We start from the raw sequence: 26,510 nt of genomic DNA, 5'->3' as shown, positions 1-26,510 counted from the left end.
ACAACTTATACAACCAAACACTGCAACTTATACAACCAAATACTGCAACTTATACAACCAAACACTGCAACTTATACAACCAAATACTACAACTTATACAACCAAACACTGCAACTTATACAACCAAACACTGCAACTTATACAACCAAATACTACAACTTATACAACCAAACACTGCAACTTATACAACCAAACACTGCAACTTATACAACCAAACACTGGAACTTATACAACCAAATACTACAACTTATACAACCAAACACTGCAACTTATACAACCAAATACTGCAACTTATACAACCAAACACTGCAACTTATACAACCAAATACTGCAACTTATACAACCAAATACTGCAACTTATACAACCAAATACTGCAACTTATACAACCAAATACTGCAACTTATACAACCAAACACTGCAACTTATACAACCAAATATTGCAACTTATACAACCAAATACTGCAACTTATACAACCAAACACTGCAACTTATACAACCAAACACTGCAACTTATACAACCAAATACTACAACTTATACAACCAAACACTACAACTTATACAACCAAACACTGCAACTTATACAACCAAACACTGCAACTTATGCAACCAAATACTGCAACTTATACAACCAAATACTGCAACTTATACAACCAAACACTACAACTTATACAACCAAACACTGCAACTTATACAACCAAACACTACAACTTATACAACCAAACACTGCAACTTATACAACCAAACACTACAACTTATACAACCAAACACTGCAACTTATACAACCAAATACTGCAACTTATACAACCAAACACTGCAACTTATACAACCAAACACATACAGCCAAACACTGCAACTTATACAGCCAAACACTGCAACTTATGCAGTTAAACACTACAACTCATACATCCAAAATAAACGAAAACTTTAGATACTATGAAGAAACTAGCTAACAGATGGCCGGCTCTGGCATCACGCCGTGCAGTATTTAAGGGTTCACTCAACTCGGGAAATTCAAAAAACGCCATAAAAATCCCAGTATTAAATATTTTTTCAATACTTTTTTTATAACTGCATTCATTTTAAAATTTTCTACACTAACTTATACAGCCAAACACTGCAGCTGTAACTGGAAAAACGTCAGAGTAAAACACACCTATCACCTGTGATGGTTTTAACACAACCGAGTCTGAGGGCCTAGTGACCAGCGTATCTCCAAATTTGAAAGAAGTACAAGTATTTCTTTTTTTCTATTACCCAGTCATCAAAAAGCACTATTACCCTATTTTCCGCCATATAAGGCGCACGACAAAAGTATAACGATGAAGCAGTAATTATATTCAATGGTTAATTGTGTTCGCTAAAGCGTAACACAAAGCCCACCCTTGATCCAGACGTTGAGCTTACAAGACGCAGGCTGATTTTCCGGCATAAAAGGTGCGCCTTATATGCCGGAAAATACTTAAATGTATAGATTGTTTGGTAAACTATTTCAAATCTATGGCATATATTACTTTCAAATGATCCAAAAAAAAAGAATATTTCTTAAAATTACTGTCATTTTAAGAACATAAAAAAGAAGGAGAACTGCAGCAAGCCTACTGGCCCATACGAGGCAGATCCAAGTCCCCCACTAGCCCAAGCCAATGCCCCATCTTAGTCAAGTTAGGTCACATTCACTTAAGGAAGGAGCACGGCATCTGACCTAGTAGCACAAGCTAGTCAGGTCCAACTCACACCCACTCATGTATTTATCTAACCTATATTTAAAACTACACAATGTTTTAGCTTCTATGACGGTACTCTGGAGTTTATTCCACTCATCCACAGCTCTCTTACCTATACTTCCCTATACGCTATTTCTTATATCCTATCCATACTTCTGAAGCCCGCTTAGAAACAAGCTATGGCTTGTTACCTATAGTCCATGGACCATTAGTGATCCAATGGCCATAGGTAACAATACCCTGATCAAAGGGGACAAACACTGTGGGGAAGAACGTAAGATATCCATTTATGTATTTTGTTAATTTGGGTTAACGAAACTTACAAACAGGTTAATTTTACAAAAGTTTAATCAAATCTGAAAGAAATTAGATACTTCTAACCAAATATATTTGAAAAAAAAGACGAAAAAAATTAAATTTCCTCAATATGCTCAAAAGTGAAAATCATGCGAAATGTCATGACAAAACCCAACCTAACTAAATGTAATTTAACCAAGCCTCACTTCGCTTATCCTGATCTAACCTCACTAAACCAAATTAAACCCTAACTAAATCTAACCTAACCTAGCCAACGTAGTCTAGCCATCTTAAAATATCAAAGGATAAACTGTACTAAGCGATGAGTGAAAATCATGCGAAATGTCATGACAAAACCCAACCTAACTAAATGTAATTTAACCAAGCCTCACTTCGCTTATCCTGATCTAACCTCACTAAACCAAATTAAACCCTAACTAAATCTAACCTAACCTAGCCATGAAATGAATAGAGATTATGAGGTTAAAGTTGCAAGAGAATCGAAGACTAACCCAAAAGGATTCTTTCAGGTATACAGAAGTAAGATCAGGGACAAGATAGGCCCACTCAAAAGTTCCTCGGGTCAGCTCACTGACAGTGATAAGGAAATGTGTAGAATTTTTAACACATACTTCCTCTCAGTTTTTACACAGGAGGATACCAGCGATATTCCAGTAATGATAAATTATGTAGAACAGGACGATAATAAACTGTGCACTATTAGGGTCACAAGTGACATGGTCCTTAGGCAAATAGATAAATTAAAACCTAACAAATCCCCAGGCCCTGATGAACTGTATGCAAGGGTTCTAAAGGAATGTAAAGAGGAGCTTAGCACACCTTTGGCTAATCTTTTCAACATATCACTACAAACTGGCATGGTGCCAGATAAGTGGAAAATGGCAAATGTGATACCTATTTTCAAAACAGGTGACAGGTCCTTAGCTTCGAACTATAGACCAATAAGCCTAACCTCCATAGTGGGAAAATTTATGGAATCAATAATTGCCGAGGCAGTTCGTAGCCACCTTGTAAAGCATAAATTAATCAACGAATCTCAGCATGGTTTTACAAAGGGGCGTTCCTGCCTTACGAATTTATTAACTTTTTTCACTAAGGTATTTGAGGAGGTAGATCATGGTAATGAATATGATATTGTGTATATGGACTTCAGTAAGGCTTTTGACAGGGTCCCACATCAGAGACTATTGAGGAAAATTAAAGCACATGGAATAGGAGGAGAAATTTTTTCCTGGATAGAGGCATGGTTGACAAATAGGCAGCAGAGAGTTTGCATAAATGGGGAGAAATCAGAGTGGGGAAGCGTCACGAGCGGTGTTCCACAGGGGTCAGTGTTGGGCCCCCTGCTGTTCACAATCTACATAAACGACATAGATGAGGGCATAAAGAGCGACATCGGCAAGTTTGCCGATGACACCAAAATAGGCCGTCGAATTCATTCTGACGAGGACATTCGAGCACTCCAGGAAGATTTGAATAGACTGATGCAGTGGTCGGAGAAGTGGCAGATGCAGTTTAATATAGACAAATGCAAAGTTCTAAATGTTGGACAGGACAATAACCATGCCACATATAAACTAAATAATGTAGATCTTAATATTACGGATTGCGAAAAAGATTTAGGAGTTCTGGTTAGCAGTAATCTGAAACCAAGACAACAGTGCATAAGTGTTCGCAATAAAGCTAATAGAATCCTTGGCTTCATATCAAGAAGCATAAATAATAGGAGTCCTCAGGTTGTTCTTCAACTCTATACATCCTTGGTTAGGCCTCATTTAGATTATGCTGCACAGTTTTGGTCACCGTATTACAGAATGGATATAAATTCTCTGGAAAATGTACAAAGGAGGATGACAAAGATGATCCCATGTATCAGAAACCTTCCCTATGAGGATAGACTAAGGGCCCTGAAACTGCACTCTCTAGAAAGACGTAGAATTAGGGGGGATATGATTGAGGTTTATAAGTGGAAGACAGGAATAAATAAAGGGGATGTAAATAGTGTGCTGAAAATATCTAGCCTAGACAGGACTCGCAGCAATGGTTTTAAGTTGGAAAAATTCAGATTCAGGAGGGATATAGGAAAGTACTGGTTTGGTAATAGAGTTGTGGATGAGTGGAACAAACTCCCAAGTACAGTTATAGAGGCCAGAACGTTGTGTAGCTTTAAAAATAGGTTGGATAAATACATGAGTAGATGTGGGTGGGTGTGAGTTGGACCTGATAGCTTGTGCTAACAGGTCGGTTGCCGTGTTCCTCCCTTAAGTCAATGTGACCTGACCTGACTAGGTTGGGTGCATTGGCTTAAGCCGGTAGGGACTTGGACCTGCCTCGCATGGGCCAGTAGGCCTTCTGCAGTGTTCCTTCGTTCTTATGTTCTTATGTTCTTATGAGTTCCGTGAGGCTGGCTGCGAGGGTGACAAAGGAACCATCACAAACCAGGTGAGATAAGGCAGGCATAACTCCTCTAATGAATTCACATTTTACGATATATTTCGTTTGCATTACGTTGGTCGTTTGTTAATTTACGAGGGCGCGTGAAACCTTTCCTTCCCGCAGTGGGTTTTATTAGGAAGGTTAAAGTTATCGTTGATAACAGAGGCTAAGCGAGCCCCATCTTACTCTTTGCATCATACACTGTGGCCCGTTAGACAATATACGACTACTTCGTTTTCTGGATATTGTATTATTATAATTATTAATTATTATTGTATTTATGATATTTTTTTTACATTTTTACCGCCGACGCGACTAGCTTACGTGCACCCCAAATCCATCCTGTGGACGGTAACTCAGGAACATTTGGATACACAAAAGGGCTAGGCCCCAAAAGGGTAAACATTAGCACATCTAGATTTATATCTACAATTTCTCTCATCTTTTGCAAGGAAATTTAGGATATTTGCTTAATATGTGTGATACCTATTCTTACCAGCTTGACAAAACATTGTATATTACTCTCTCTCTCAATGAGACGAATTTAATGTTTTTTTTTTTCGATTAGAAAAATGTAGCAGAAGCCTTTTTATGAGAGGCATTTTATTACAAGTATAAGATTTGTTACTGTAGACAATTCTAAATTTTGAAAACCGTGATTACCTTTAAATTCAGAATTTGTTATGAAGGAATAATAAATAAGAGTACATTATGAGATCATTACATTTCTGACTCTCTATCGATCGATCTATCTATCTATCTATCCATCTCTCTCTCTCTCTCTCTCTCTCTCTCTCTCTCTCTCTCTCTCTCTCTCTCTCTCGTGTTGACGGGAAGGCGAATCAAGTTTTCAGTTCCAGGGAAATTTCCCAATGATCGATGCTACCTCTTACCAGCACTGCTTTCCAAACAATGCCAAGTAGCAGCAAGCTGTGCTATGCCCTGATGATGGGTGGAACATCTAGAAAAGGGGAAGTCTTTGTTTACGTTCTTCAGGAAGTCTGAGTTTCCCAGCTGCATGTAAACTCGCTGCTCTGGGAATATGCGGGAGAATCCTGGTTGCATGGATTGCATTTATGATATTGTGTGATGAGACGAGATCTACAGGCGAGTGGTCAGGTGCCTGGAGACTTGGGGAGGCTGTGAGTCATGATTTTCAGAAATCCTGAAGATTTATGAAATAGAAAATGATCTAAAATACCTAAAACACTTAACTGATTAATCTTTTAAAACTGCTGGAAATACTTTTTACAACTCAAAAAAGGCAGCTACCATGTCTGCGGAGGAAACCATTACTGTTAATGCCAGGAAATTAAAAACAGGATCTACACTTGCCTCTCCTAAGATTCCTAACTGTTCGGTTTTCTTGGATCCAGCTTCCTCCTTATTAGCAAGTTTATACAGAGAATTAAAAGAGTACAAATTAAAGACGGTGTGCTATTACGAAGGGTTTAATTCATAGAGATGACGAGGGGTTGTGAAGATGGTTTGGTCATTAAGAGAGGCTGTCGCAGAACAGGATGATCAACCCGGAATGGAAGGATGGAGGGTAGGGGGGTGTCATTCTGAGATCAGTTTGGTCATTTAGAGAGACTGTTGCAGAACAAGATGATCAACCCAGGATGGAAAGATGGTGGGTAAGGGGTGGAGGTCATCCTGAAATCAGTCGGATGAAGTTTAAAGGGGGTGTCAGCTTGAGCATTCAGCACGCATATGTGAGCATGAGCCTGTCAGATGAGTGGAGACATGCGTTTTTCAGAATTTGACGTGTTGTTAGAATGTGAACAAGGTAACATTTATGAAGGGATTCAGTGAAACTTGCTAGTCAGACGTGAGGTGAGTGCTGGAGGTACAGTACTTGCACTATGCAGGGGTTACGCGGATTTTTATATCTAGAAGCGTCATCTGAATTTTGATACCTATGGCAAGACAACAACTGAATCAATACGTCATTTTTCTTTTGTGTAACCTTAGTTTAGTACAAGCTCGTGTAGTAATATATATATATATATATATATATATATATATATATATATATATATATATATATATATATATATATATATATATAATCCTTCCACTCTCCACCCTCTGTTAACGAGACATTTGCATTCACTGCATACACAATTTCTCATTTAATTTCCAATAACATGCACACTGAACGTATATTATTCTCTGACAAACTACCTGTCTGCCTGCTTCTCTATATCCAGCGCTGCGTTTCTCAAACTCTTTGGTAAGTGCTTAGTGTACTGTAGGTGACGTCGCTGCTGTAGAGTCATCCGCACCATTGTGTGTCCTTGGGTAGTGAGTACCACATCCAGTTCCGCTGGATGCCCTGCTCTTAAGGATCGTATGGTTCAGTGGATAAGGGCGTCATGTGTTTTCGCCCACCATGAGGCAGGCCAAAGCAGCATGGGTTCGAGTCCTTGGCTAGTGCAGTGTTGTTATTGATATCTTTATTTTAAATGGTATATTCATATTTATTGATATCTGCTGCCTTTTAATTTGAAATGCAGATATTGGAATAGATATTTATTATGTTATAGGTTAGGAATAATTATGCATTATGTATATGATAATTTTGGATAATATGGGGTGAGGAGTGTGTACCTGTACAGGTTCCCGTTTGTTTAAGTTGACACGTTCTGTGCCGGATCAGTTTGTGTCCATCTGTTGCTAGCTCCTCCTCATTACTCTAGGCACACGGGCTAATGATTGACCTACGTGTTGTGACTCAATCATACATCATCCTGCGTCAATGATTTCAACCATTGAGAGATGTCACCAGTTCTCAACTTGTTTCAGTTCTCGGACCACCAGGCCACCAGGAAACAAATTCCGTGGACCACCTCCTTTCTGATAAATAAAAAAAGGATTACACAACACAATGGGCATTTCGGTTTCAAATTTATTTGTCGACAGATTTTCTGGATTTTCTTCTCACTGACAAGCTGTACAATGTTTCGACAAAGAAAAGCTTGTCAGTGAGAAAATAAAAATTCTGTCGAGCCCCTTTTAGCCCTTTATACCTCTACCTCTGTTATCCTTTCCACCCTTGCTACTGTATAATACAGGAACACGCCCCCCCCCACCCTGCAGCGCTGTCTGACTCTTGTGGGCTTAGCGCTTGGTTTTGATAATAACAATGTTTCGAGTAGTACTTGATAATGCACAACGAATATCGCTTTCCACTGCAAGCCGATTCCTCTGTTTGGACTTAATCTGCATGAGACACGAAAATCCAGTATTACACATTAAAGTTGATGCAAATAGCAAAAGAAATCTAACTGCATGTGCTGACAAATTTGAGTAACTCCCATTCGTGCTGGCTCAAAATTTCTCCATGGTTAACTGGTACACGTCTTGAGACGCCAATTCATTTTTCCAGATCCAAGAATTCCTCCTGCAGAGCCTTTGTAACACTATTATTATCTGTTGTGAATGGGTGCCTGATTAAAGGTAACCCATTCCTTGTCCTGTCATCCTCCGTAAAGCATCGCTGGAATTCGTCCCGTTGCTTTCGTAAATGATAGAGAATTTGTATCCAAATGGTTTCGTTTTCCCCGAGCATGGCTTCCATACCTGGAAATTGGACCAAATTATTGGCTTCGAGTCTGGCAATCCAGAGTTCCAATTTACCAAGAAAATCCTTGACTATGCATTGGTAAGAAAACACATTTGCACTTTTTCTTTAGATTAAGTTAGGAAACAGGACAAGTGTTTCCTGACGCGACATCATCAATCTTGTTGAACTACGAGTTGACTTCACACGTTTCTTTTTGGAAAATCACCTTTTTCAGCAGACTTTTCCACTACCCATGGGTTACCCACTTAGTGTCGTACTGGCGAACTTGTACACGGACCATATAGAAGCCCAGCGTTTTTTCTACGTCATATGATAACCTGTAGCTGGAGCTTTTGATCGTCTGACCGAGGCTTACCCCTTTCAAATTTAAAGTTATGATTAGAACCATTAGGTATATATTACCTTTTCCTTGTAGATGACGATCAATTTGCTCAAGATTCCAAAAATATTAACAAAATATTCAAGTTTTAGAGTTGATTTCATCAAAAAAAAACAATTCTCTTAGGTGAAAAATTCCGTAGAGTAGGTCCCCTAACAACCACCAAACATAAGTGTAGAACAGCAACAAATCGAAGTCGGAACCCACGTCCTGACAAAATCATTGAAGATCCTGGTGTTCACAGCCGATGATTTAATGTAATCGAACACCTTCACCAAACCTATGAAAACGGCGTTCCTCAGCCTGATTACCTGGTCCTTGACTGTTGTTTTCCTGATGTGACTATACAACAGCTTTGGGTCGGACTTGTCTTTCGCTATGTCATTTTCGTACTGTCGTTAGGCTTCCCTCCTTACCTATCCATATTCATTTCTGGCTCTTCCAGCAGTGTTTTTGATGCTGTTGCTTCCCTTTGAATGAAGCAATGAACCCCGGGTACCACTGGAGCGCGCTGTGTCACCAACGTCAGGAACATAAGAAAGAAGGAACACTGCAACAGGCTTACTGACCTATGCGGAGCAGATCCATGTCCCCCCTTCCCCCGGATTATCCCAATGACCCACCCAGTCTGGTCATCCCCACTCAAGGATGGAGCACTGTACCAGACCCAGCAGCACAAGCTAGTCAGGTCCAACTCACACCCACCCACACCCACTCATGTATTTATCTAACCTATTTTTAAAACTACACAACGTTTTAGCCTCAATAACTGTACTCGGGAGTTTGTTCCACTCATCCACAACTCTATTACCAAACCAGTACTTTCCTATATCCTTCCTGAATCTGAATTTTTCCAACTTGAAACCATTGCCGCGAGTCCCGTCTTGGCTGGAAATTTTCAGCACACTATTTACATCCCCTTTATTTATTCCTGTTTTCCATTTATACACCTCGATCATATCCCCCCTAATTCTACGCCTTTCGAGAGAGTGCAGATTCAGGTCCCTCAGTCTATCCTCATAGGAAGGCTGATTTTAAGTCCAGTTTAGCAAGTGAGGTATCAGTGGTGACACCTCAAGACTGACATAATCCAAACATGTTCTTCAAAGGAATTATAAAGAATTTTGAACACATTCTGAATCATTTTGGTGGTATCAAAAGTCTTACCAAAAAAAAATCTCGTCTTTGAAATCTGCTTCAATCATGTATCCTGTGAACACCAACAACTGAGACGCAAAGTCACGTCAATTCATCGAAAAACTTTACAAAAATAAACAGTACTACAAAATAATATAAAACACTATAAAAATACTACAAAGACACTAAAAACAAAAATACTACAAAACGCTATACAATATTTAAACTAAAACATTAAGAAAAATACCACAAAAACACAATACTACAAAAAACACCATAAACTACAAAACCTTATAAAAACACTACAAAACTACAAAAACGCTATAAAAATATAAAAACACTTTCAACATGCAGCTTAAAGACAAACAATAATGACTTCGCACAAGACTTTTGTCACTGTTGTTCAGTGATATCATTTATCCGTCTCGATAGTTACATCGGTTACATCACTCAACTTGACTCACGAAATCGTAATGACACGGGTGAAAACAAACCATACCACGGGCGGGGTTTGAACCCGCGATTCGTAAAACTCCAGACCGACGCGTTAGCCACTGGGCTAACTTGCATTTGTGTTCACAGTGGTGCTAACCTTCCTATGGTGTATAAATATACCTAGTTGGATGAATCTTATTGTAGCTAGCTGGCTCAGTGGCTAACGCGTCGGTCTAGAGGTTTATCATTCAGTTTCCTTACTACCTCGCAAAGAACAAGTCGCGTCATCTCTTTAAAAAAAGCTCGGAGCTCAAACTGCTCCCCTTTGCCAAAGATGCGTCTTGCCCTGTGCCAGTTTGCAAGCAGCAAAGCAGGAAACACGCACTGCATTGCTTATCTTTTCATAGAATGCACCTGTTGAGCCCAAGCGCTGCCGCTTAAGAGGTTATAACTGCCGCTCCAAATAATCTTCATCCTTCTCTTGCCAGCTGGGGAGATACTTTTAGAGATGTAGCATCAGCTGGGCCAGCTTCAAGATTTCCTTCCTCCTTCTCTAACTGCTGCTAGGTAAGAACTTGCGGAAACCTAAGAGGTTCGCAGGGGTTGTTGCTTAAGTTTATGGTGGATGAAGACCAGTCTTTTACACTTACACATGTTGTACACAACAACTGCTCAATATATATATATATATATATATATATATATATATATATATATATATATATATATATATATATATATATATATATATATATAGGTAGTAGGTTGGTAGACAGCAACCACCCAGGGAGGTACTACCGTCCTGCCAAGTGAGTGTAAAACGAAAGCCTGTAATTGTTTTACATGATGGTAGGATTGCTGGTGTCTTTTGTCTGTCTCATAAATACACAAGATTACAGGTACGTCTTGCTACTTCTACTTACACTTAGGTCACACTACACATACATGTACACGTTTATTTATACACACTCATCTGAGTTTTCTTTGATTTTATCTTAATAGTTCTTGGTCTTATTACTTTTCCTTTTATATCCATGGGGAAGTGGAATAAGAATCTTTCCTCCTTAAGCCATGCGTGTTGTAAAAGGCAACTAAAATGCCGGGAACAATGGGCTAGTAACCCCTTTTCCTGTAAAGATTACTAAAAAGAATAAGAAGAAGAAAATTGTCAAAGTGGGAAGTCTGAATGTGCGTGGATGTTGTGCAAATGATAAGAAAGAGATGATTGTGGATGTTATGAATGAGAAGAAACTGGATGTCTTGGCTTTAAGTGAAACAAAGCTGAAGGGGGTGGGAGAGTTTCAATGGAGAGGAATAAATGGGATTAGGTCAGGGGTTTCAAACAGAGTTAGAGCTAAAGAAGGAGTAGCAATAATGTTGAAGGATAAGCTATGGCAGGAAAAGAGGGACTACAAATGCATAAATTCAAGGATTATGTGGAGTAAAATAAAGATTGGATGTGAAAAGTGGGTTATAGTAAGCGTGTATGTACCTGGAGAAGAGAGAAGCGTAGAGGAGAGAGAGAGATTCTGGGAAATGTTGAGTGAATGCGTGGGGAGTTTTGAATCAAGTGTGAGAGTAATGGTGGTTGGGGATTTCAATGCTAAAGTGGGTAAAAATGTTATGGAGGGAGTAGTAGGTAAATTTGGGGTGCCAGGGGTAAATGTAAATGGGGAGCCTTTAATTGAGCTATGTGTAGAAAGAAATTTGGTAATAAGTAATACATATTTTATGAAAAAGAGGATAAATAAATATACAAGGTATGATGTAGCACATAATGAAAGTAGTTTGTTAGATTATGTATTGGTGGATAAAAGGTTGATGGGTAGGCTCCAGGATGTACATGTTTATAGAGGGGCAACTGATATATCAGATCATTATTTAGTTGTAGCTACAGTTAGAGTAAGAGGTAGATGGGAAAAGAGGAAGGTGGCAACAACAAGTAAGAGGGAGGTGAAAGTGTATAAACTAAGGGAGGAGGAAGTTCGGGCGAGATATAAGCGATTATTCGCAGAAAGGTGGGCTAGTGCAAAGATGAGTAGTGGGGGGGTTGAAGAGGGTTGGAATAGTTTTAAAAATGCAGTATTAGAATGTGGGGCAGAAGTTTGTGGTTATAGGAGGGTGGGGGCAGGAGGAAAGAGGAGTGATTGGTGGAATGATGAAGTAAAGGGTGTGATAAAAGAGAAAAAGGTAGCTTACGAGAGGTTTTTACAAAGCAGAAGTGTTATAAGAAGAGCAGAGTATATGGAGAGTAAAAGAAAGGTGAAGAGAGTGGTGAGAGAGTGCAAAAGGAGAGCAGATGAAAGAGTGGGAGAGGCACTGTCAAGAAATTTTATTGAAAATAAGAAAAAAAAATTGGAGTGAGTTAAACAAGTTAAGAAAGCCTAGGGAAAGTATGGATTTGTCAGTTAAAAACAGAGTAGGGGAGTTAGTAGATGGGGAGAGGGAGGTATTAGGTAGATGGCGAGAATATTTTGAGGAACTTTTAAATGTTAAGGAAGAAAGGGAGGCGGTAATTTCATGCACTGGCCAGGGAGGTATACCATCTTTTAGGAGTGAAGAAGAGCAGAATGTAAGTGTGGGGGAGGTACGTGAGGCATTATGTAGAATGAAAGGGGGTAAAGCAGCTGGAACTGATGGGATGACAGAAATGTTAAAAGTAGGGGGATATAGTGTTGGAGTGGTTGGTACTTTTGTTTAATAAATGTATGAAAGAGGGGAAGGTACCTAGGGATTGGCGGAGAGCATGTATAGTCCCTTTATATAAAGGGAAAGGGGACAAAAGAGATTGTAAAAATTATAGAGGAATAAGTTTACTGAGTATACCAGGAAAAGTATACGGTAGAGTTATAATTGAAAGAATTAGAGGTAAGACAGAATGTAGAATTGCGGATGAGCAAGGAGGCTTCAGAGTGGGCAGGGGATGTATAGATCAAGTGTTTACATTGAAGCATATATGCGAACAGTATTTAAATAAAGGTAGGGAAGTTTTTATTGCATTTATGGATTTAGAAAAGGCATATGATAGAGTGGATAGAGGAGCAATGTGGCAGATGTTGCAAGTTTATGGAATAGGTGGTAAGTTACTAAATGCTGTAGAGAGCTTTTATGAGGATAGTGAGGCTCAGGTTAGGGTGTGTAGAAGAGAGGGAGAATACTTCCCGGTAAAAGTAGGTCTTAGACAGGGATGTGTAATGTCACCATGGTTGTTTAATATATTTATAGATGGGGTTGTAAAGGAAGTAAATGCTAGGGTGTTCGGGAGAGGGGTGGGATTAAATTATGGGGAATCAAATTCAAAATGTGAATTGACACAGTTACTTTTTGCTGATGATACTGTGCTTATGGGAGATTCTAAAGAAAAATTGCAAAGGTTGGTGGATGAGTTTGAGAATGTGTGTAAAGGTAGAAAGTTGAAAGTGAACATAGAAAAGAGTAAGGTGATGAGGGTATCAAATGATTTAGATAAAGAAAAATTAGATATCAAATTGGGGAGGAGGAGTATGGAAGAAGTGAATGTTTTCAGATATTTGGGAGTTGACGTGTCGGCGGATGGATTTATGAAGGATGAGGTTAATCATAGAATTGATGAGGGAAAAAAGGTGACTGGTGCGTTGAGGTATATGTGGAGTCAAAAAACGTTATCTATGGAGGCAAAGAAGGGAATGTATGAAAGTATAGTAGTACCAACACTCTTATATGGATGTGAAGCTTGGGTGGTAAATGCAGCAGCGAGGAGACGGTTGGAGGCAGTGGAGATGTCCTGTCTAAGGGCAATGTGTGGTGTAAATATTATGCAGAAAATTCGGAGTGTGGAAATTAGGAGAAGGTGTGGAGTTAATAAAAGCATTAGTCAGAGGGCTGAAGAGGGGTTGTTGAGGTGGTTTGGTCATTTAGAGAATGGATCGAAGTAGAATGACATGGAAAGCATATAAATCTATAGGGGAAGGAAAGAGGGGTAGGGGTCGTCCTCGAAAGGGTTGGAAAGAGGTTGTAAAGGAGGTTTTGTGGGTGAGGGGCTTGGACTTCCAGCAAGCGTGCATGAGCGTGTTAGATAGGAGTGAATGGAGACGAATGATACTTGGGACCTGACGATCTGTTGGAGTGTGAGCAGGGTAATATTTAGTGAAGGGATTCAGGGAAACCGGTTATTTTCATATAGTCGGACTTGAGTCCTGTAAATGGGAAGTACAATGCCTGCACTTTAAAGGAGGGGTTTGGGATATTGGCAGTTTGGAGGGATATGTTGTGTATCTTTATACATATATGCTTCTAAACTGTTGTATTCTTAGCACCTCTGCAAAAGCAGTGATAATGTGTGAGTGTGGTGAAAGTGTTGAATGATGATGAAAGTATTTTCTTTTTGGGGATTTTCTTTCTTTTTTGGGTCACCCTGCCTCGGTGGGAGACGACCAACTTGTTGAAATATATATATATATATATATATATATATATATATATATATATATATATATATATATATATATATATATATATATATATAATGTTACACACGAACAACCCGCACATAGGAGAAAGAAACTTATCACGACGTTTCGGTACGACTCGGACTATTTACAAGTTACACTAACACAGGAGGGCGAGGAAGGCAGCTCCCTCTATAAAAACACTTATCAATCCCCCAGGAGCAGACTGATTCTTATGATTCCCTATCATTTCCCCAGGTGCTGAATGACAGTAATGATTCCCTATCATTTCCCCAGGTGCTGAATGATAGTAAAGTTTGCCTATTATTCCCCCAGGCGCAGAATGATCGTAAATTTCCTCACCACTCTTGACCATGTTTTTCACCTAACTTCTGACTTTCTCTTCAAATATTTCCCACTCGTTACTTGATAAGGGTTCACGAGGTAGCGAAACGTTAAAAGGTTGTCGTCTCATTTGTTGGCGAATTCTGTAAGTGGCTAGACGGTCTTATCTTCATGTACTATCATGTACTCTCTTCTACACATGTCCCCTCCCTTTATTCCTCTGCATTTCCTCTTCCTGTTTTAGTCTCTTCCCGTTTCCTCTATCCCAGGAGAGGGACCTCTCTTCTCCCCACCTCCCTGGGAGACAGCCAGGCTGCCACCTAGGAGGAAGGCTAATCTGCCACAAGTTACAGTGACACACGTGACTAGTGTCACCTAGGAGGGAGGCTGATCTTCCACAAGTTGCACTAACACACATGGCTAGTGTCACCTAGGAGGGAGGCTGAACTTCCACAAGTTGCACTAACACACATGGTTAGTGCTACCTAGGAGGGAGGCTGATCTTCCACAAGTTGCACTAACACACATGGCTAGTGTCACCTAGGAGGGAGGCTGATCTTCCACAAGTTGCACTAACACACATGGTTAGTGTTACCTAGGAGGAAGGCTGATCTTCCACAAGTTGCACTAACACACATGGTTAGTGTCACCTAGGAGGGAGGCTGATCTTCCACAAGTTGCACTAACACACATGGTTAGTGTCACCTAGGAGGGAGGCTGATCTTCCACAAGTTGCACTAACACACATGGTTAGTGTCACCTAGGAGGGAGGCTGATCTTCCACAAGTTGCACTAACACACATGGTTAGTGTTACCTAGGAGGGAGGCTGATCTTCCACAAGTTGCACTAACACACATGGCTAGTGTCACCTAGGAGGGAGGCTGATCTTCCACAAGTTGCACTAACACACATGGCTAGTGTCACCTAGGAGGGAGGCTGATCTTCCACAAGTTGCACTAACACACATGGCTAGTGTCACCTAGGAGGGAGGCTGATCTTCCACAAGTTGCACTAACACACATGGTTAGTGTTACCTAGGAGGGAGGCTGATCTTCCACAAGTTGCACTAACACACATGGTTAGTGTCACTTAGGAGGAAGGTTGATCTTCCTCAGGTCAGCACAGATCTCCCACACCTTCTCAAGACACGGTTTTAAAACTATGTACAAACAAAGTTAAGAACTATTTCCTCACAAAATAGTACCGCCTGCCGCGGTTAGGCGAGGAGGACATAAGGGAAAGGAGGATCGAGGCTACATCTTCTCGCAAAATATAAACAAAATACATGACCAGCAGGGTTTAGCGCCTGTGACGAAACACAATAAAACTATCGCACATTTATATTTGAAATAAAATTATTAGACTGAGAGAAAGTTGTGTGATGAATTGAATGAACTTCACAGGTATTGTGATGAATGAACTTCACAGGTATTGTGATGAATGAACTTCACAGGTGTTGTGATGAATGAACTTCACAGGTATTGTGATGAATGAACTTCACAGGAGTTGTGTTGAATGAACTTCACAGGTATTGTGATGAATGAACTTCACAGGTAATGTGATGAATGAACTTCACAGGAGTTGTGTTGAATGAACTTTACAGGTATTGTGATGAATGAACTTCACAGGTGTTGTGATGAATGAACTTCACAGGTATTGTGATGAATGAACTTCACAGGACAATTATGTTGAATCAGGGAAGTTGTAATTAGTTGGATGAGCTTCACAAAAGAGTTGTGATGAGTTAGAATAGTTTCAGAGAGACAGCGAGCGTACTGAAGAAAAATAAATGCACTTTCTGATCAAAATAACCTAACTGTACTCCTGTACCGACAAATAGGTAATAACAAATAGGTATTACAAATGTTACAAATAGGTGTTGCGAAAAGGTGTTACAAATAACTAATTAGAGGCAATTATAACTATGGTAGTGCTGAAATAAACGATAAGACTGTAATGGGTATCACATGTAATGATCGAAACAAGATTCAATTAAATTTATAGATAACTGTGAGTAAACGTATAATTTTCTCTAATTTTTTGAATTCCTTGACGTGTTTGACCAAGGGGAGGGGGCTCCATATTAGTGCTGCATACTCCAATATGGGCCTGACGTAAACAGTATACAGTGTCTTGACTCCTTACTTAGATGTCGAAAGGTTTGCCAGGTGCCCATATGCTGCAGCAGTTATTTGGTTGATTTGCGCCTCGGGAGATGTGCTCGGTATGATGATCACCCCAAGATCCTTTTTGAGTGAATTTTGCAGCCTTTGATCTCCTAGGCTGTACTTCGTTTCGGTCTTCTTTATCCTTGCCTAAACTTCATAACTTTGCACTTGCTGGGGTTAAACTCCAGGAGTCATTTGTCGGACCAGGCTTGTAGTCTGTCTAGATCGTATAGGCTTACCTGGTCCTCTTCTGCTTGTATTTTCATTAGCTTCAAATCGTCTGCGAACAGGGACACCTCTGAATCTATCCCTTCTGTCATGTCATACACATATACTAGAAACAGCAGCGAACCTAGGACTGACCCTTGTGGAACCCCACTTGACACATGCACATGTGTATGTGACTCACCTATTTGTGACTTCAAGGGTCGATTCACAGCTCTTGGCCCCGCCTCTTCGCTAGTCGCTGCTAGGTCCACTTCCAACCCGCTCGAGAGCCTTATCGTACCTCATCTTAGAGTTATGTATGGATCATGCCTCTACTTCTTGTGAAAATGTGCGTGTGTGCGCGTGTGTGCGTGTGTGCGTGAGTGTGTGCGTGTGTGCGTGAGTATGTGCGTGTGTGTGTGTGTGTGTGTGTGTGTGTGTGTGTGTGTGTGTGTGTGTGTTTGTTTTATGTTAAGTCTAAGGACAAGTGCAACTAATGTGACATTGTGGCAACGTTTCGCTCTCCATGAGCTTTGTCTTCTGGCCTGACAAAGCTCCTGGAGAGCGAAACGTTGCCACAATGTCACATTAGTTGCACTTGTGTCCTTTTACTCAGCATATTGTTGGTAATTCTACCAACGTTAACAGTGTGTGTTTTAGCAGAGAAACATCTCAGGTGACATCATTCATACATTAGGTACATCAAAGCAACACAATCCTCAATAATAGCGACCACAACACTTACACAACAACAGCAGCGACTCGACTAGCATCGCCAGTAAATAAAATATCACTGCAAATTTTCCACTGGAGTTCAACAAAAAAATTATTTTACACGTTGCGGAAAATAGATTATTGTTGCAACAACATCAGTAAGAGAAGTGTATTATACAGGTGTATGAACATACGTTATACATAGCAAGATTTTATTTAGGATTTTCTAATGGAAATACCTGAAAGATTTGCCATGTATATTACGTGACTTTATACACGCTTGTTGGCTTGTTGTACCAGTCATCGCAACCTGTAGACTTGTACCCCACTTGTTGTCTTGTTCCAGTCTGCACAACCTGTAGATATGTACCCCACTTGTTGTATTGTTCCAGTTTTCACAACCTGCAGACATGTACCCCACTTGTTGTATTGTTCCAGTTTTCACAACCTGCAGACATGTACCCCACTTGTTGTATTGTTCCAGTCTGCACAACCTGTAGACTTGTACCCCACTTGTTGTCTTGTTCCAGTCTGCACAACCTGCAGACATGTACCCCACTTATTGTATTGTTCCAGTCTGCACAACCTGCGGACTTGTACCCACTCGTTGAATTGTTCCAATCACTATCAGAGTTGAACTTAAAAATAATACATTATAAACAGGGCTTTGTTTATAATGAATTATTTTCCGAGTAAAAAATAGTCACTACAACAACGATGAAGAGTAAGACATATGTGCAACACCTGGGTATCCTTACTGTGAAGACGTGTCGCCAGCCAGTTCCTTTATCAGTTCGATACAGAGGTTATCTGAAGGTGTTGAAACTGAAGACAGTAGAAGATGAGGTAATCCGTCCCTCAGCCTGAATGAAGATGTTCTTCACCGTAGTCATGATGAATATGAAGTATAGGCAAGAAGATGGTTGTTTATATACTGTAGGAGTCAGATGAGGTGCAGCAATTGAAGGCAACGTCACGGTGGGCGAGACCCACTAGCAGTAAAAGATCATGCTTAGAGATGGCTAGTATTATATACCTTTGCTGCGACCATACCTGTCAACACCACCATGTAATCTTTGTACAGACAATATTATTTTCAACCTGTTTACTAACCTTTGGCCCAACTCTTGGGAACGATTTACTTCCATTAGTGGGCCCCGCCCACGGTGATCAAGTCTTCAACTTCTGTAACTCATCTAACTCCTATATACGCGACCATCTTTCAGTCTATGCTTCAGATTTAGCCATTGTCTAGGCTGAGACACTGATTAACTCATCTTCTACTGTCTCCAGTTTCACTGCCTTCAAATAACTTCTGTACTGAATTGATAAAGCCATTATTTCCCGAACCGTCTTCATAGTAAAGATACCCAGTGTTGCACATGTCTTATCCATGATCTTGTCTGTACGGTGTAACATTACTGCTACTGCAGTACAACAATATTTAAAATGACAAATATACATATATAATTTGTCACTTCAAATATAAACGCTTCGTATTTATATTCGAAGTTTTAATAAAAATTAAGATTAAAATGTTTAAACCCTGAACACAAATTAGGATAAACGACTCCCTCTATGATGCTACTGAAAAAAAAGAACAGTGACGTCCTACTACAACAATTCCCCTGAAGGCCAAGAAACCCATCTTCTTGAACTGAATGGACACAGACCTCGACGATCGAGCAAGAGACATTAAAACTGACAATGAATGCTTCAATTCACTGACTAAAGCCGATGAGTCGTTCTGCAGCCCAGGACGACTCCTGTTATGAATGTCAGAGAAACTAACGAAGGAACGTCAAGTTCAGCTGAACGGAAGCACCATCTACTAACGCATAAACTCAAGGAACACTGGGCAAGAACAACATCGCTTCATACTGGAAACTCTTAAAATATAATCCCTGTTCTTCCATTTGCCGCTTGAAAGACAAATTCTGCTCGGAATGTGGTGATAGGAACATACCATTAAGGAAGGAAGCCTCACTAACATGCCTGTACAAGTTTTATCATGTGTTTGTAGAAATAAAGATTATATTATTATTATTATTATTATTATGGAAAGACCAAACAAAATAAAAAAGACGAAGAAAACCCTCAAAACGATCACAAGCTATACCTAAGCAGAAACAAGTAAACTAAGAAAATACAGACATCCTACAAATCACTCAAAAAAAAAAAAGCAGCTCAACGCAACTATAAACGAAGACAGCCACAAACCTCCGATGATTCCACGACTTTCAAGACACAATCAAGCAGAATCTAAGCTTATCTCAACAATATATTTCACCCGGAATCCTTCAGTTCAACTGACAGTCAAGTACGCAACTTAAATTATCTCCCAGAAATTTAATTTTCACAAAGAACGCCATCCACCTATTCAGAACCAGTCGATTGTCCATGATCCATTATGGGCAGAGGTAATCTCCAGCAAGTTACCCAGCAACAATCTGTTGCAAGCAACCTACAGCAACAATCTGTTGCAAGCAACCTACAGCAACAATCTATTGCAAGCAACCTACAGCAACAATCTGTTGCAAGCAACCTACAGCAACAATCTGTTGCAAGCAACCTACAGCAACAATCTGTTGCAAGCAACCTACAGCAACAATCTGTTGCAAGCAACCTACAGCAATAATTTGTTGCAAGCAACCTACAGCAACAATCTGTTGCAAGCAACCTACAGCAACAATCTGTTGCAAGCAACCTACAGCAACAATCTGTTACAAGCAACCTACAGCAACAATCTGTTACAAGCAACCTACAGCAACAATCTGTTACAAGCAACCTACAGCAACAATCTGTTACAAGCAACCTACAGCAACAATCTGTTACAAGCAACCTACAGCAACAATCTGTTACAAGCAACCTACAGCAACAATCTGTTACATGCAACCTACAGCAACAATCTGTAACAAGCAACCTACAGCAACAATCTGTTACAAGCAACCTACAGCAACAACCTGTTACAAGCAACCTACAGCAACAATCTATTACAAGCAACCTACAGCAACAATCTATTACAAGCAACCTACAGCAACAATCTGTTACAAGCAACCTACAGCAACAATCTATTACAAGCAACCTACAGCAACAATCTATTACAAGCAACCTACAGCAACAATCTGTTACAAGCAACCTACAGCAACAATCTGTTACAAGCAACCTACAGCAACAATCTATTACAAGCAACCTACAGCAACAATCTGTTACAAGCAACCTACAGCAACAATCTGTTACAAGCAACCTACAGCAACAATCTGTTACATGCAACCTACGCAACAATCTATTACAAGCAACCTACAGCGACAATCTCCAGCAAGCAACACACAGCAACTTTATACAGCAAGGAAGTCACAGCAACAAAAGACAGACAACAGACACGTACGTACACACACACACACACACACACACACACACACACACACACACACACACACACACACACACACACACACACACACGTACGTATGAAGTAGATGTCCATTACCTATACTCAGCCACTGCCAACTACTAACCAATACAAAATAACTTCAAGGGGGGATAAATATAACGAAACAACAGCACACACACTCCCCGACAAATTAAAGGAAGACTACAAAGAACAAACACCATATCTAAAATCCACATTCAAGAATCACAGTGTAATTCACCTCCACCTCAGGTCCTTCACGAAAACTGAGACTTGGATCTAAGAAACGATGGCGTTAGAGCCTCACCAAAAGATGCTGAAAAATTCCTTTCTTACACCCACATCCCCGAGGTGTGGTTAGGCAACTAAACCTTTTAAACCTTTCACCTCTTCTCAGCCTATAACCTATTCCACAGCTTCATCCTACCTTAGCTATTCCTTCCGCCAATCATATCATTATTCCTATAATCTCCAAAGAAAAATGGGGAAAAAATGCATCTGGGGGCAAGTGTGTTGAGTGTGTGTTAGTGCGTATGTGTGGACCATTATGTGGGCGTGTGTACATGTAGACGCGAGTGAGTAAATATGTGGGTAAGAGATGTATCAGGCTGGAGTAGAGGGGTAACCCCGGGACTAACACTGACACATTACCTGCAGCAGACTAAGCACTTACCACAGAGTTAGACAGAGAAACGCAGCATTGGATATAGACAGGCAGGCAGACAGGTAGTTTGTCAGAGAATTATATACGCTCGGTGTGCATGTTATTGGAAATGAAATGTGAAATTGTGGATGTAGTGAATGCAAATGTCTCGTTAACAGAGGGTGGAGAGTGGAAGGAGAGAATAGAGATAGATAAAGGGGAGAAACTGAGATCCATCAAGTAAATTATATACCTACACACACACATATTATATATATATATATATATATATATATATATATATATATATGTAACAGTAAACTAGTGACATTACAATGTACAAAATAACCACTGTGACGAAAGCTGTGTATTTCCAAGCGCTTTCGGAATTCCTGACATTATCAAGCAACTGTAGAAATAAGAGGACAGCAGAAGATTTAAGTGGCTGAGATGTCAACTCACATATGATCTTACACGTACCTCAGCATGCTGAGCGTGGGAGCCAGGTTAAAATTTTGTTAAGTCACATGTCAAGTAAAATTTATGAATGGCATGTCAGGCATATCTTAAATTTATCACAAATTATATTATAGATGAATATAATTTATATAACCCTGAATCAATACGCTCTGCGTATTTGCAGTCCAGAGTTCGTTACAGCCAATCAGATTAGATCCAAGAAGGCAGCTCCAATTCCTTGGAACAAGAGCCCTTTACGGGGCATCAAGGCAGCTTCCCCGTGAAGGAATAATTAAGCTAGCTCACTTCTCCCTAGAAACACTTGATTTCTCACAGTTACCCACAGAACCACTTGATCACACTCACAGTTACCCCTAGAACATGATCACTATCTTTCACAGTTACTCCTAGATCAATATCACTATCGTTCACAGTTACCCCTAGAACATGATCACTATCTTTCACAGTTACTCTTAGAACAATATCACTATCTTTCACAGTTACCCCTAAAAAACATGATCACTATCTTTCACAGTTACCCCAAGAACCACTTGATCACTATATATCTCAGTTACCCCTAGATTACTTATCTCTCCCTCTTACCCCTAGTGCCACTTGATTACTAAATCTCTCATTGTTATCCCTAGTGCCGCTAGATCACTCTCACAGTTCTGAGCTGTCTCACTCTCCCCTGTCACAACGTATCACTAAATCCCTCCATTTCAAATCCATTAAAATACACAAGTTCTGGCTGGTACTATTGTTGAGCCCAAGTCAAACTCTACAGTAGAAACAAGGAACGAAAGTAAGCTGAGAAGTGTTTGATCTGGCAGTCTCCCTGTTAGGGTGTGTCAACCTGGATGTATGCCCTTCCACGTATATAAGTGGAAGAAATCACAGAAAAACGCGTGAATGCAAATATGAATAAAATACCACAGTGAAAATAGGAAAAAACCCTGGGTGCTTACACATCTTCAGAGGAACACATGTGCGTGTAAGCACATGAAAGCGCTCAGGTTTTATTCCCTGTTTTCACTGTGGTGTTTTTTCATGTATATATTTAATAGGATCACAGTAAACAGGTGATATCACAATATGTAAAATAACTACTGCTAAAAAAATAGTGAAATTCCAAAGAGGAAGGGTATCAGTGTATATAGGCGAGAGACAAGGACGGGAACAAGAGAAAAGGTAGTAGTGGTAAGACTGGTAGTGGAGGTAGAAAAAAAAGTGGTAGTAGAAAGTAGGGAGAGTAGTTTAGTGGCACAAGAGAGAAAAAGGAGTGTAGGGTAAAAGGAAGGAATAATAAAGGAATGAAGAGGAAGACGTAGAAGAAAATGGAGCACTGCAGGAGAGCTGATGAAAAATAGACATATGCAATATCCGGATATCTTTATTGTAGACGTTTCGCCATCCAGGGGCTTTATCAATACAATTTCAAGGACATAATTTGGAAGACAGTAGAACTATATACTAAAGGTGAGGTAATCAGTCTCTCAGACTTGGAGCTGGTGAAGAGCACCCTAGTCGTCAAGGGTCTGAGGTACAGGCAATGTTAGCTGGCGCTTATATACTGGCATCTGGTGGTGAAGAACGTGTAGCAAGAGGGCTTAGGGCCCAGAAGGGGTAGGACCAAAAACACAGGACGCTGGTTTGAACGAAAGGAGGGGGATATCAGTTCGTGCTGGAGAATGGTGCGTACGGAATGAAACTCTACAATAACATGGTTGAAACCTGCACTTAAGAGAAAGGAACGTTATGTAGGCGTCTCGATCCGTCTTAGACCATTGTAAACTGTCTTGACAATCTAGGATTGACCGAAAAGTCGACATAAGATTTCTCTATGAAATGTTGGTTTTTGATGAAATTAAGACACACGTGCGGCGTCTGGTTGTCTTTGTTGTGGACGTTTCGCCATCCAGTGGCTGGCTGGATGGCGAAACGTCTACGATAGGGATGCCCGGGTGTTACGCATGTCTTAATTTCATCTTGTCGGTATTATATACCATTCTTGTACCACTACTACTACCACTACCACCACCTCTTCCTGCCTATATATAGCCGTCCTGCTCCTCTTCTGGTTAGTGTGACTTTGTCAATGGTCCAAGTCGGATCGAAACGTCGTCGTAAGCTCCTCTCTTTTATGTGCGGGTTATTTGTGTATCGTTCCAGTCACGGTATTGTGCCTTTTTGTTATTTATAAATGGTCCATACTGGTTTTGTGTAATTACGAGCAAATAATTTATGCCTATTCTTCAGATTTCTATCTTGCGAGGCTCTGAATGTGGTATATAATAACAAGATAAAAATTAAACACATGTGCAACATCTAGGTATCTTTATTGTAGACGTTTCGCCAACCAGTGGCTTTATCAATAAAAATTCAAGGACATAACTGGAAGACAGTAGAAGCGTCTTAGAAGCGTGCATCAGTTAGATATTTTTATTACTGTAACGTTTCGCCCACACAACAGGCTTCTTCAGTCGAATACCAAAGTGACTAATACGGAAACAGCACCTCTCTCAACATTAGTCTCCTCGTTATTCAAATGAAGAAGCCTAATGTGTGGGCGAAACGTCCTTATTGAATCGTTGCTATTGCCTACTATTATTACTTTGATATATGCTTTCTTGTGAAATTTTTTCTTCACGTCTTTTTACTGATTCGATTTTAATTTGTAAAAGGAGTGACCGATTAAGTGAAAGGACTCAGTCGGATAACAGGGTCATCATATGACCTGCATAATAAAAATAATAATAATAATATGACTATAATTAGTTTTATCATCCAATCTGTTAGAGAGAGAGAGAGAGAGAGAGAGAGAGAGAGAGAGAGAGAGAGAGAGAGAGAGAGGCGCATGATACAGACACACAGGTCATGCATTTCAAGAGATTCTCCATTTTTTTCCAGAGGTGTTCTCTGGCGAGAATAAATTTCCTTTCAGTAGCATGAAATTGCTTCAGGAAAGACATGTTTCTCCTGGATAGTGATCTCCTTCCATGAATATAGAATCCATTTGAAATCAGGAAAGCTCTGGAGAAGCCTCCGCTCTCTAGTCGCTGTGATTCCCACTTTGAGGAGGATTCCTAAGGGAGCTTGGTGGAGAGGTGATGATAGTGGTTGTTTGTGGAAGTGTGGTTGTTTGTGGAAGAGTGGTTGTTTGTGGAAGTGTGGTTGTTTGTTCAAGTGTAGTTGCCTGTGGAAGTGTAGCTGCTTGTGGAAGTGTGGATGTTTATAGAAGTGTGGTTGTTTATGGAAGTGTGTGTGGTTGTTTGTGGAAGTGTGGTTGTTCGTTGAATTGTGGTTGCTTGTGGAATTGTGGAAGTGTGGTTGTGCTGGTGCTGGAGGTGATAGCAATAGTTGTGGTGATGGTAACAGTAGCTGAAGTGGTAGCTGTGAAATTAGGTGTTTTGGTGGCAGCAGTGATAGTGTTGGTGATGGTTGTAATTGTGGTGGTGGTGGTGGTAATATGTGGTGATTGAGGTGGCTTGTGATCTTACCAGCATTTTTTTTTTTAAGACACATGTGCAACATTAGGTATCTTGATTCCGAAACGTTTCGTCTACACAGTAGGCTTCCTCAGTCGAGTACAGAAAAGTTGGTAGAAGCAGTAGAGATGTGAAGACGATGTAATCAGTCCATCACCCTTGAAGACGTAGTTTTGAGGTGGTCAGTCCCTCAGTCTGGAGAACAGGATTTGTTCCATGGTTTGCAACACTGTGAAGCTGAATTGACAGAAAAGAGCCTTATATACTGTAACGAGGTGAGATGTAGACCACTAGTAGAAGAAAGAATGTAATCATTGAGAGGTCAGGTCCCTCGCAAATCCAACCATTCTAATTACCAACCAGTCTCACTATCAACCAGTCTCACTATCAACCAGTCTCATTACCAACCAGTCTCATTACCAACCAGTCTCATTACCAACCAGTCTCATTACCAACCAGTCTCATTACCAACCAGTCTCACTACCAACCAGTCTCATTACCAACCAGTCTCACTACCAACCAGTCTCACTACCAACCAGTCGCACTACCAACCAGTCGCACTACCAACCAGTCTCACTACCAGCCAGTCTAATTACCAGCCAGTCTCACTACCAGCCAGTCTCACTA

The sequence above is a fragment of the Cherax quadricarinatus genome, chromosome 87 (genome assembly GCF_038502225.1).
Source record: "Cherax quadricarinatus isolate ZL_2023a chromosome 87, ASM3850222v1, whole genome shotgun sequence".
Lineage (NCBI taxonomy): Eukaryota > Metazoa > Arthropoda > Malacostraca > Decapoda > Parastacidae > Cherax > Cherax quadricarinatus.
Note: the sequence above shows the minus strand (reverse complement) of the source record.